This window comes from Malus domestica, chromosome 05, assembly GCF_042453785.1.
Source record: "Malus domestica chromosome 05, GDT2T_hap1".
Lineage (NCBI taxonomy): Eukaryota > Viridiplantae > Streptophyta > Magnoliopsida > Rosales > Rosaceae > Malus > Malus domestica.
The window spans coordinates 33,621,480-33,633,060 of record NC_091665.1 but is presented as its reverse complement, the minus strand read 5'-3'; positions in this window follow the sequence as shown (position 1 = coordinate 33,633,060).

Here is an 11,581-nt window from a genome sequence, read left to right as displayed (position 1 = left end):
CCCAGTGGGTCACCCATCATGGGAATGCTCTCACGCAAACTCGCTTAACTTCAGAGTTCCGATAGAACCCGAAGTTAGTAAGTTCCCAAAAGGCCTCGTGCTAATTAGAGGTGGGAATGTACATATAAGGCATAGAGGATTCACTCCCCTGAGCGATGTGGGATCTCACAATCTACCCCCCTTAGGGGCCCGACGTCCTTGTTGGCACCCTTCCGGCCAGGGATTGGCTTTGATACCAAATTTTCACATCCCGACCTAGGCCTCCACCACATCTCGGGCCTCACCTCCGCCGTAGGATGATATTGTTTGCTTTGGGCCCCGACCACGCCCTCACGGTTTTTTTTTTGGGAACTCGCACGAGAACTTCCCAGTAGGTCACCCATCATGGGAATGCTCTCGCACGAACTAACTTAACTTCGAAGTTCCGATAGAACCCGAAGCCAGTGAGCTCCCAAAAGGTCTCTTGCTAATTAGAGGTGGGAATGTAAATATAAGGCATAGAGGATCTACTCCCCTGGGCGATGTGGGATCTCACAATCCACCCCCTTTAGGGGCCTGACATCCTCGTCGGCACCCTTCCGCCCAGGAATTAGCTTTGATACCAAATTTTCACATCCTGACCCGGGCCCTCACCACATCCCGGGCCCCGCCTCCGCCGTAGCACGATATTGTTTGCTTTGGGCCTCGACCACACCCTCACATTTTTGTTTTTGGGAACTCACATGAGAACTTCCCAGTGGGTCACCCATCATAGGAATGCTTTTGCGCGAACTCGCTTTACTTTGGAGTTCCGATGGAACCCAAAACCAATGAACTCCCAAAAGGCCTCGTGCTAATTAGAGGTGGGAATGTACATATAAGGCATAGATGATCCACTCCCTTGGGCAATGTGGGATCTCACAATTTCTGCAATTTTTGTAGGTTTCTCATTTGACTCCCAGAGCTAATTCCGAGCTCGATACAACCACAAATCAAGTGATTCAAGATCCTATGTAAAGTTAGAAATGTAGGGAAGAGATCTATACCCTTTCGAGACCCAATGATGATAGGAGCTAGCTTGAAAAATGGCTTGAAAGTGGCCAAACAGTCACGGACTCCCACTTTCCCGAATATGGAAAAAAATTCCCGTAGCAGTTTTTGTGATTAAACCATTCACCAAAGTTATTATTTATCGTCAAACAAGTACTTTAGACCACGAGGGAGGAAGATCGAAGAAGTTCATGGCTTACCTTCGCCGAAAACAGCGATAACTCGCTAAAGAAAGGGTTGCACAGTAAAGGCACTACTGTGCAAAGGAAAAGAATAAGGAAGAGAGAGGGATCTCGTCCAAGCCTAGGATTTGAGATGAAGATTGTTAGGTGGTGGTGCTTGAAGAAGGATACCGCGAAGGATATATGAGATTCTTTGAAGCAGAAATATCAAGGAACGACATGTGTCAAGCGTGCCCAATTGCAAGCTCTTTGTAAAGAGTTTGAAGTGATACACATAAACGCTGGGGAATAAGTCAATGACTACTTTGGAAGAACTCTCATCATAGCTAATAAAATAAGGTTCACAAAGAGAAAATGGTGATCATTGAAAAGATCTTGAGGTCTATGACTTCAAAATATGATTATGTTGTGTGTTTGATTGAGGAATCGAATGAACCTTGTCTATAGACGAGCTTCAGAGTAGCCTGTTGGTGCATGAACAAAGAATCAGCCGGATGAACAAGCACTGCAAGTCACTTATGGAGCTCAACAAGGAGGAAAATGTGGAGGTCAAAGTACTTATCGTGGAAGAGGAAGAGAAGAGGTAAAGGTAGATTTGGGTTTGAGAAATCTACCTTAGAATCTATAATTGTCATGAGTTAGGTGATCGGATCATATTTATATATATTTTTACTTCGAATTCACTCGTCTTTTCTTAGTTAGTTCCTTACATTTTTGAGCTATTTACGTTATTTTTGTGTTTATAGGATTTGTTATGCAAAGAAAATAAAAATAGCACAAATGAGTTTTAAATAATAAATTCGTCGAAAATTGCTTTAGTCGTTCTCATTCTGTCATGGATTATTGGTAGAATTATGTCACGGCATAAACAAAAGAAATGGGGAGAGTCGGTCAAAGAGGGAGCAAGAGAGCATCATGATTTATATTTTTTTTTACCTCGTTGACTCCCATATTCTTCACTTCTGAAAACAACAGGAAGCTGCTTTGCAGCTGGAAAGGAAGGAATCCAAGGTGGAAACGTGATGAGGTGGAAGCCAGATGCTGCTTTGGCAGCTGGGGGGGCGCATAAAATAAGAGGAAAAGCAGCACTTGGCTGCCTGGCGAGAGAAAAAGAAAATGAGAAGATGCGGAAAAGGGACTAAAAAGGAAAAAGGGAGAGGGCTGCGTTGGCAGCGTGAGAGAGGAAAGGAGTAAGCTGCCCTTGCAGCTTTGAAAAGGTCGAAAAAAGAAAGAAAAAAATATAAAAAAATAAAGGAAGTGGTAAGGAGGTCAGGAGATTAGCAACGAGAGGGAGAGAACCGAGAGCTGGGGGGGGTGGTTTAGCTGCCCTTGCAGCTTTGAAAAACACGTGCAGGGAGACAGCGGGCAGAGCAGGAGAGAGAGGTCAGAGGGAGATAGACGGGAGCACGGGGGGAGACAGCTACGGGGGGAGAGCGTGACAGGCGGGAAAAACAGAAAATAAAGAAGAGGGAAGTGAGGACTGACAGAGGACAGGCGCAGAAAAATGGGGGAATAATCAGCAGCAGATCACAGAGGCACGGACGCAGCAGATCTTCTTTTCTTGGTTTTATCTTCTCGAACCCATGTTTAACTGTTGATTTAATTTGAAAATAATGTGTAACTAAATTTATTTTGGCTAGAGGTTAATTCAACACCATGAATATATTTGTAATATGAATTGATTACCTTCAGTTGTGATTTCTGAGTTGTGATTCAATTTGCTTAACTGCTTGATTGATAACTTATTTTTGTATGTCGATTAAGGATGCATACTTAATTTACATGCATGAATTTGATGCTAGAATATAAGTGAATTTCACCTAATCGTTATGAACTTATATTCATAAGTAGTGAAGGTTGTTATCCACAATCGTGTTAAGTGAATTCTTGGCAAGAGTATCATGCTTTTCATAGTTACGAATGCCTCGTCAATGCTTATAGTTTTCACAAAGTCTAATGATCTTTGATTGTATCTCTATTGTGCTTTTCACGTAGGGGACTTTTGAAGAATGTTTTGAATTGTTGTATGCGTTTTCCCGTCCAATTCAATAACTTAAGGAAAACTTGAAGATTAAAAAAGTGCTGTTCACGGTTAATCTGAAGTGTTGAGATTCACAACTTATTGAAAGAACAACTGAAAATCAATTTAGGTTGCATATGTGTCATGTGTAGAGAAGAACCCTCTAGCTAATCCATCACCTATCCTTTCACCTTAATTTCATGTTTTTGTCAATTCTGTAATTTATTTAAGTTTAATTTACTTCTCGTCAAAACCAAACCCCCATTATTAAATTATTTTATTTAGTTAGTTTTCTTTGTTGTTAGTCTTTTAATTCAATTTCCGTCCATTGCAGTTCCTAGTGTCTAATTTGATTGTTTTCATTATTTTGAGTTATCCTAAGTGTGTTTCGAGTTATTAGAGTTTTTAGCCTAGTTTTGTGTCCTTGAGTCTTATTTAATATTTTTAAATTAATTTAGAATAGATTAGCAATCCCTCCTAATCCCCGGCCTAGAACAATACCCTACTTACATCTATACTACAATTGTCACAAAGAGGGTTTAATTTGTGTGTCAAGTAATTCTCGCATCATTAGGGCATTTTCAGTGGACGTGTCCAAAGAAAGCAAGGGATCCAAAGGCAAACTACACAGAAACAAAAGAAGAGATGTTGTTGATGGTCCATGTGGACTTTAAAAAAGATGAAGTAGAGAACATTTGGCTCCTTGATTCTGGGTGTAGCAACCATATGTGTGGCAAAAGAGACATATTTTTTGAATTTGATAGAAATTTCAGAGAGTCAGTGAAGCTGAGAAATGACTCGAGCCTTATTGTACGAAGTAAGGGCAAGGTTCAAATGGAGGTGAATGAGATTGCACATGTGATCACATGAGTCTTCTTTGTACCAGAACTAAAGAACAACTTGTTAAGCATCGGGGAACTAAAAGAGAAGAGACTCGTTGTGCTTATTCAACATGGAAAATGTAAGATCTTTCATCCTGAGATAACATATAATAGAATGTTTGCTTGATGTGCTTGCTCGTTGTCCACTAAGAGAGCAAAAATATTTCTCCTCACAGACCACAAATCAAGCCATGCTTTAGCACTGTCAATATGGACATTTTAGCTGGAATGGACTCAAAGTACTCCAACAAAAGAAGATGGTTGAAGGGTAACCTCAGTTCAAAGCTATTTAGAGAATATGAGAAGACTGTTTGGTGGGAAGACAACACCATGATCCATTCCCAAAGGAAAGTATGTGGAGAGCCTTCAAAATTCTTTAATTGGTGCATGCTGATGTATATGGTTTAATAAATCCAATCTCGAACAGCAAGAGAATGTATCTCATCACCTTTATTAACAATTTCAGTAGAAAAACTTGGGTTTATTTCTTGGTAGAAAAATCAGAAGCCTTTGCCACATTCAAAACCTTCAAAGCCAGGGTTGAGAAGGAAACTAGAACATTCATACGGGGTTTTAGAACAGATCGTGAGAGCAAGTTCACATTATAGGAATTCATAAAACTTCTGTAATGAGAATGGAATACACATGCAATTGACGACTACATATACTCCCTAACAAAACAGTGTTGCCGAGAGGAAAAATCGAGCCATTATGAATATGGTACAAAGCATGTTGTCTGAGAAGAAAATTTCTAAAACTTTCTGGTATGAAGCCGTAAACTGGATGGTTTATGTGTTGAATAGAAGTCGGACCCTTGCTGTGAAGAGAAAGATACCTAAAGAGGCTGGAGCGGACTCAAACCATTAGTGGAGGATTTCAGAATCTTTGGCTGCATATCCATGTTCATATACTTGACAACAAGAGAGTGGAGCTTGATGCTAAGAGTCTCAAATGCATATTACTTGGAGTAAGTGAAGAATCTAAAGCTTACAGGCAGATTGATCCTATTTCACAAAATAATTGTAAACCGAGATGTGGTCTTTGAGAAAGATAAAAAATGGAGTATGGATGCAGTCACAAGCAAGCCATATTGGCTGATCTTGAATGGGAAACTAACGAAGAAGCAAGTATAGAAGATGAAGGCAATGGAGAGGAGTCTAAAGCTAATGAAGAATTTGAGGACGGTAGGACTGATGGTAGTGACTTTTTACAAGAAGAAGACACCTTGAATAATGACAACTCACCTCACAAAAGGACGAACACGAAGACCACCAGTGTGGATGGGAGATTATGAAACTGGTCAAGGTTTCTTTGATGAAGAAGGTGTAAACATAGCTCATCTAGCTTTGTTCACTGACAGTTATCCCTAGACATTTAAGGATACTGTGAAAAATGGAGGCACGCTATGGATCAAGAAATTGAAGCTATAAAGAGGAATGAGTTGTGAGAACTAACGAATCTACCATCAGGGCAAAAACCATTGAAGTGAAGTGGGTTTTGAAACAAAACTCAATGAGCATGGGGAAGTCGACAAGTATAAGGCATGGCTATTCGCTAAGGGATAAATCCAACAATATGGGTAGACTATGCTGAAGTGTTCACACCAGTGGCTCACTTGGATACAATTCGAATTGTACTTTCCCTTGCTGCTAAAAAAAGTTGGTTGATTTACCAACTTGATGTCAAATCAACCTTTCTGCATGGAGAAATTAATGAAAAGGTGTTTGTCGATCAACCTCCTGGTTATGAACAAAAGGGGAATGAATCCAAGGTCTATCTACTCAAGAAGGCTTTGTATGAACTCAACGGGCTCCCTGAGCCTGGTACAGTCATATAGAGTCATACTTTGTTAAGGAAGGCTTCAACAAATGTCCTACGAGCATACTTTGTTCATTAAAACAACGGATGGAGGTAAAATATTGAAAGTGTCTTTATGTTGATGATCTTATATTTACTGGCAATGATGAAGTTATGTTCGAACAATTTAAGAAGTCCACGATGGTTGAATTTTATATGACTAATCTCAAGAAAATGAGATATTTCCTTGGCATTGAAGTGTTGCAAATATTAGATGACATCTTTATTAGCTAACGGAAGTACACTCAAGAAGTTCTGGAGAGATTTAATATGGACTAGTGCAACTCAGTTCACAATCTAGTGGTTTCTGGGTTTAAACTCACAAGGGATGAATAATGAGTGGGAGTCGATGACAAGGTTTACAAGTAGATGGTGGGAAATCTTATGGATCTAGCTGCCACACATCCTGATTTAATGTTTGTTGTAAGCTTAACCAGTATGTACATGGAACGTCCCACATAGACTCATTTGATGGCAGCAAAAAGAGTTCTAAGGTATGTGAAGGGCACAACTAGCTTTGGGGTGTCTTTAAGAAAGGAGGAGATGAAGAGCTCTTTGGCTACATGGACAATGCTTATTCTGGATATCAGTATGACAAAAAGAGTGTTGAATAGTAATCTTGTCTTAGGCCCAAGACAAGTGATCCAACCCAAAGCCAATATGTGTGCAAATGCTAGAAAATTCTAGCAATCTGTGTAGGTAGTAGTAGCTGGAAAATTCCAGCTATGTAAGTCGGTGGGATGTGCATGAATCATGCACTTGAAAGTTCTAGAAAATTATGAGGACATTATGAAAAACAATGTCGGTGTGCATGCTAGAAATGTCTAGCTGATTGTAAACTTGTGTGTGTATAATATGCTAGAAAATTCTAGCATCATTGAAGTCGGCAAAGTATGCCTATAAATAGGTGTATGTGTGTGAGTTGTGAAGCAAGAACTAAGAAGAAGTGAGAGCAAGTAAGAGAGCAATAAGTGTGAGAGTGTTTGAGTGTTTCCTCTTGTACTAAGTTTGTGTGAGAATAAAAAAATTTTTGTATAACACTTTGAGTGTTCTTTCTCTTGCCTATAAATTCCGCTGCATTTCATTCTTCTTTGTGAGATAAACATCTCCAAAGTAGTGAAGCCTTTTTAAGTCCCAACAAAGTGGTACCAGAGCTATGGCTAGCAACGCTATGGCAGCCTTCCAAGTTCCAGTGCTCGACAACAACAACTTCGATAATTGGAGTATCAAAATGAAGGCCCTTTTGGGAGCACATGATGTCTGGGAAGTCGTGGAGAAAGGCTACACTGAGCCAGAAGATGAAGCTACTCTGTCCCAACCCCAGAAGGAGAGTTTGAAAGATTCAAGAAAGAGAGACAAGAAGGCTCTCTACCTCATCTACCAAGCATTAGATGACAATGGCTTTGAGAAAGTCTCGAGTGCAACCTCTGCCAAGCAAGCATGGGAGAAGCTTCAAACCTCTTACAAAGGAGCCGAACAAGTGAAAAAGGTTCGTCTTCAAGTACTAAGAGGTGAGTTCGAATCTCTACAAATGAAAGGGTCTGAATCAATCTCTGATTATTTTTCAAGAGTCTTAGCCGTTTCCAATCAATTAAAAAGAAACGGAGAAAAGTTAGAAGATGTTAGAATTATGGAGAAGATACTACGCTCGTTGGACCCCAAGTTCGAGCACATTGTCGTGACGATTGAAGAAACAAAGAACTTGGAAGAAATTAGTATAGAGCAATTAATGGGTTCGCTACAAGCATATGAAGAGAAACATAAGAAGAGGCAAGGGAATGATGAGCAGCTCCTCAAGACGCATGTTCAGCCAAAGAAGAAAGAAGGAAGCTTCGACAACAAGAGAAGCCAATACGAAAGAAGTCGTGGCCAAGGTCGCGGACGTGGGCGTGGATATGGACGTGGACGTGGTTGGAACTTCAACAACCAAAGCAACTACGATAGAGGAGAAAGCTCAACAAAAGGTCGTGGAAGAGGGCGCTCAAACTTGAGGTATGAAAAATCTCAAGTTCAATGCTACAACTGTCAAAAGTTTGGGCATTATGCTTGGGAATGTAGAGCTCCAAGCAACATGCCTGATGAGAAGGTCAATTATGTGAAAAAAGAGAAAGAAGATAATGGCGTTGTGCTACTAGCATACCAGAACAATGATGGAGACCAAGACTATACATGGTATCTTGACACCGGCGCCAGCAACCACATGTGTGGAAGAAGAAGCGTGTTCGTAGAGCTCAATGAATCAGCGAGTGGCAACGTTTCTTTTGGAGACGAATCCAAAATACCTGTAAAAGGAAAAGGTAACATCCTTATTCCCTTGAAAAATGGCGGTCACCAATTAATTTCAAATGTCTACTACGTGCCCAATATGAAAAATGGCACCTCAAGTTATGTTTTTATGATGAATTCGGGTGCAGTGTCTTGGTCTTCAAAGAAACAGCCCATGGTTACTCTTTCCACCATCGAAGCAGAGTTTATTGTTGCAGCATGAAGTGTGTGTCAAGTTGTGTGCTAGAGAAGAATTTTGAAAATTCTAAATCATGTGCAATCCAGTCTTACGGTAGTGTACTTCAGCCATCAAACTCTCGAAGAATCCAGTGATGCATGGCTGTAGCAAGCACATAGATGTCCATATTCATTTTCTTCGTGATCTTGTCCAAGATGAAGTAGTGGAGCTAATATAGTGTTCTACTCAGGAGCAAATTGCAGATATCTTGACAAAACCATTGAAGCTTGAAATGTTTTCGAAGATGCGAGGTTTAATGGGTGTTTGCGAATACCCTGGAATAAATTGATTGCCAATGACATTCAACTTAATGGAGGATGTTAAAGTTGTTGGGACTTCCTACCCATTAGGGTTAGGGTTCCTTGTTTTTAGGGTTTGATTCAAGTCATGCATATAATCCCTCTTATACTTGAGGGACAATATTGTTTTTCCATTTATGACTTAGTCATGCACCACGATTCTAGGCCCTGTAAAATCGTGGGTTGTTGTTTCCTTTCCAATTTCATTGTAAGGCTATTTAACAGCCGTAAATGTTATTTCAATTCAATAAGAATTCTCCCAGTTTACAACTGTAATCAGACTGCTTTTACAAAAGCTCTTTGCCATCCTTTTTGGTTCTAACAAAATGTAACTACATTACTTTCCAATTTTCTACTAGATCATCGTTACCATTCCAAAATCAGTGGAATCAAGATTTATAATCATAAAAAAAAAAAAAAAGTAACTAGACGACGGTGAAATACCGTCGTTCACAAAATTGTTGTGCTCAAGTGTGTCATAGTATAAAGTGAATCCACAACGATTTTTTTCACCGTCATACATATTGGCATCCGACAACGGCTATTACCAAACAACCTTTGTGTATTACTGTCGTGTATTAGATATATCCATCACTTTATAACGTTTCGTATGTTGTTAAACTACGGTTTTTAGCTTAAATGTGTAGTATAATGACCAAATTAATTAGTGTGGATAGCACATGTCGTCTATTACATTATTCTAGTTGTAACTGATGAGTAGATTTTATACTATATATTTGCTCCCATTCTTGGTATATTTTGGTTATTATTTTGGTGAAATGTTGATGCTTTGTATTATTTTCAATGTAGGACGTGCGAACTTGTTCTGAGCATAAAGTAATCAAATGGTGAAATTTTTGAGTGATTCCAATTGAAGCGGGTTTGTAATTCTGTCAAGAAGGTTATTCAAAATTTCGTAATTTTATCCTTAAGCATCTGATCCTGGCGAATTAATTTATACCAGCACGCAATGTTGGCAGATCGGACTACAAAGCTTACTTGCGACTTTTGGGCTACAAGATGATGAATTTTGGACTTGTGATCTTTTTGGAACTTGAAAATGAGGTCTTAATCTTTAATTCAAGTCGTTTTGGGCCTGTTTTGGAGCCCTAAAGATGCAGAAACGTGGGATTCTTTGTGGCTAGACAGATTTTCCAAAGTTAAAATATGAATGTATTTTCAAGTTATCTTATTCTATTATGTTTCCTAGTTTTTAGAAGACTTTTTCTAGTAGTACAATTAAGGTTATTTAGCCATTAGGATTGGAGAGACGCATTATTTTAGAGAATTTCAGACTTTTTACCTACAAGGTGTTTTCATTTATTTTTCTAGTTAATGATATTTTCTTTAGTTTTTATTATGATTATGTGAAACTAGTCTTTTTGCTAGGGCGAGGCCATGAGTCTTAACATGAATATGTAATTTTATTAATTTGCTTATGAATGAATGTATGATTGCTTTGAATTATTAATCATCATGTTTAAACTATCTAATTGTCTTAGTGATTTGCGACCATTAGGGTATTTAGACAAGTAATTTGATGCAATTTATGTTGGAAAATCACCCTGAAATTGAGGATGGCTTCTTGTGATTAGTAATTGTACGTTCAGTTAAGGTGAACGTCACGCTCTTAAGGGTTGCATAATTTTTCAAAAGGTTTTCACAAAACTTAATGAGTCTTGCATGTTTATATTTGATCTGAACATCACAGACGAGTTGCATGTTAGATATATGTTTTTGCTCGAACATCACGAGGAAAATATATATTAGGAAAACCTAACCTTCAAAGCATGCATGTAGAAATTCATATGTAATTCATAAAATTGCATAGGATTGTTAATGGTGACGGCGGAACCTTAGTGCTTAAATTGATTTTTAAAATCGTTTTCTTTTTAGTTCATTTTACTTTGCAAATTATTTAATTGTTTTTATTATTTTAAATTCCAAAATCGACATTTTCGAAACTTTGTTACAAATAATTAGCTAAGGATTAGTTTAAATATAAATTATTCATTCAATCTCTGTGGAGAACGACCTTGTTTGAGCTGCTATACTACAACTACCTTGTACACTTGCAAGTATTTTTAAGTCTTTCTATCCCTACTTTTACAGTTGTAAAAATCCTATCAGTAACATTACTCATTAGATTAAAATTTAGGATTCCAAACTTGCATTTGAGTTTAGAATTCGTTCTTGAACTAAAATTTTGTTAATTTACGTCCTTAAATTTAACAAAACATTTACCATTGGTCCGTTTGGTCTACGCCATCAAACTTTCAGTCTTAAAAAGACCTCATGTGAGCTATTTTCTTGGGGTTCATTGGGCAACAATAGGGAAAATCACCCAACAGTGCGATCTTCTCCATCAGAAAACACTTACTGAAGACCTTCATATTAAGCAATATTACTGTAGTTGAGGAGGACATACCGTGTGAGTTATGAGAGATTTTAAGCAGAAAGTTTTTTTTTATCTTATTTTTGCTAACGCCAATGCAGGAATTGAAGTTGAAGGTCACAAACCTTTCGAGATTTTTAACATAACCACGGGTTTCTTGGCTACTTATTAATTTAATTAGTTGACTTAACTGCATGACACGACAATCTGAGAGAGAGAGAGAGAGAGAGAGAGAGAGAGAGAGAGAGAGAGAGAGAGAGAGAGAGAGAGAGAGAGAGAGAGGGAGAGAGTAAACCACCGGTCCATACTTAACCACAGAGCACATACTATGTAGTTCTTCATTCTTGATTCCATTAACTGGTGTCTAATTTGATTATTAAAAGTTGAGTGGAGTTCAATGCCATGGTACTTCCCC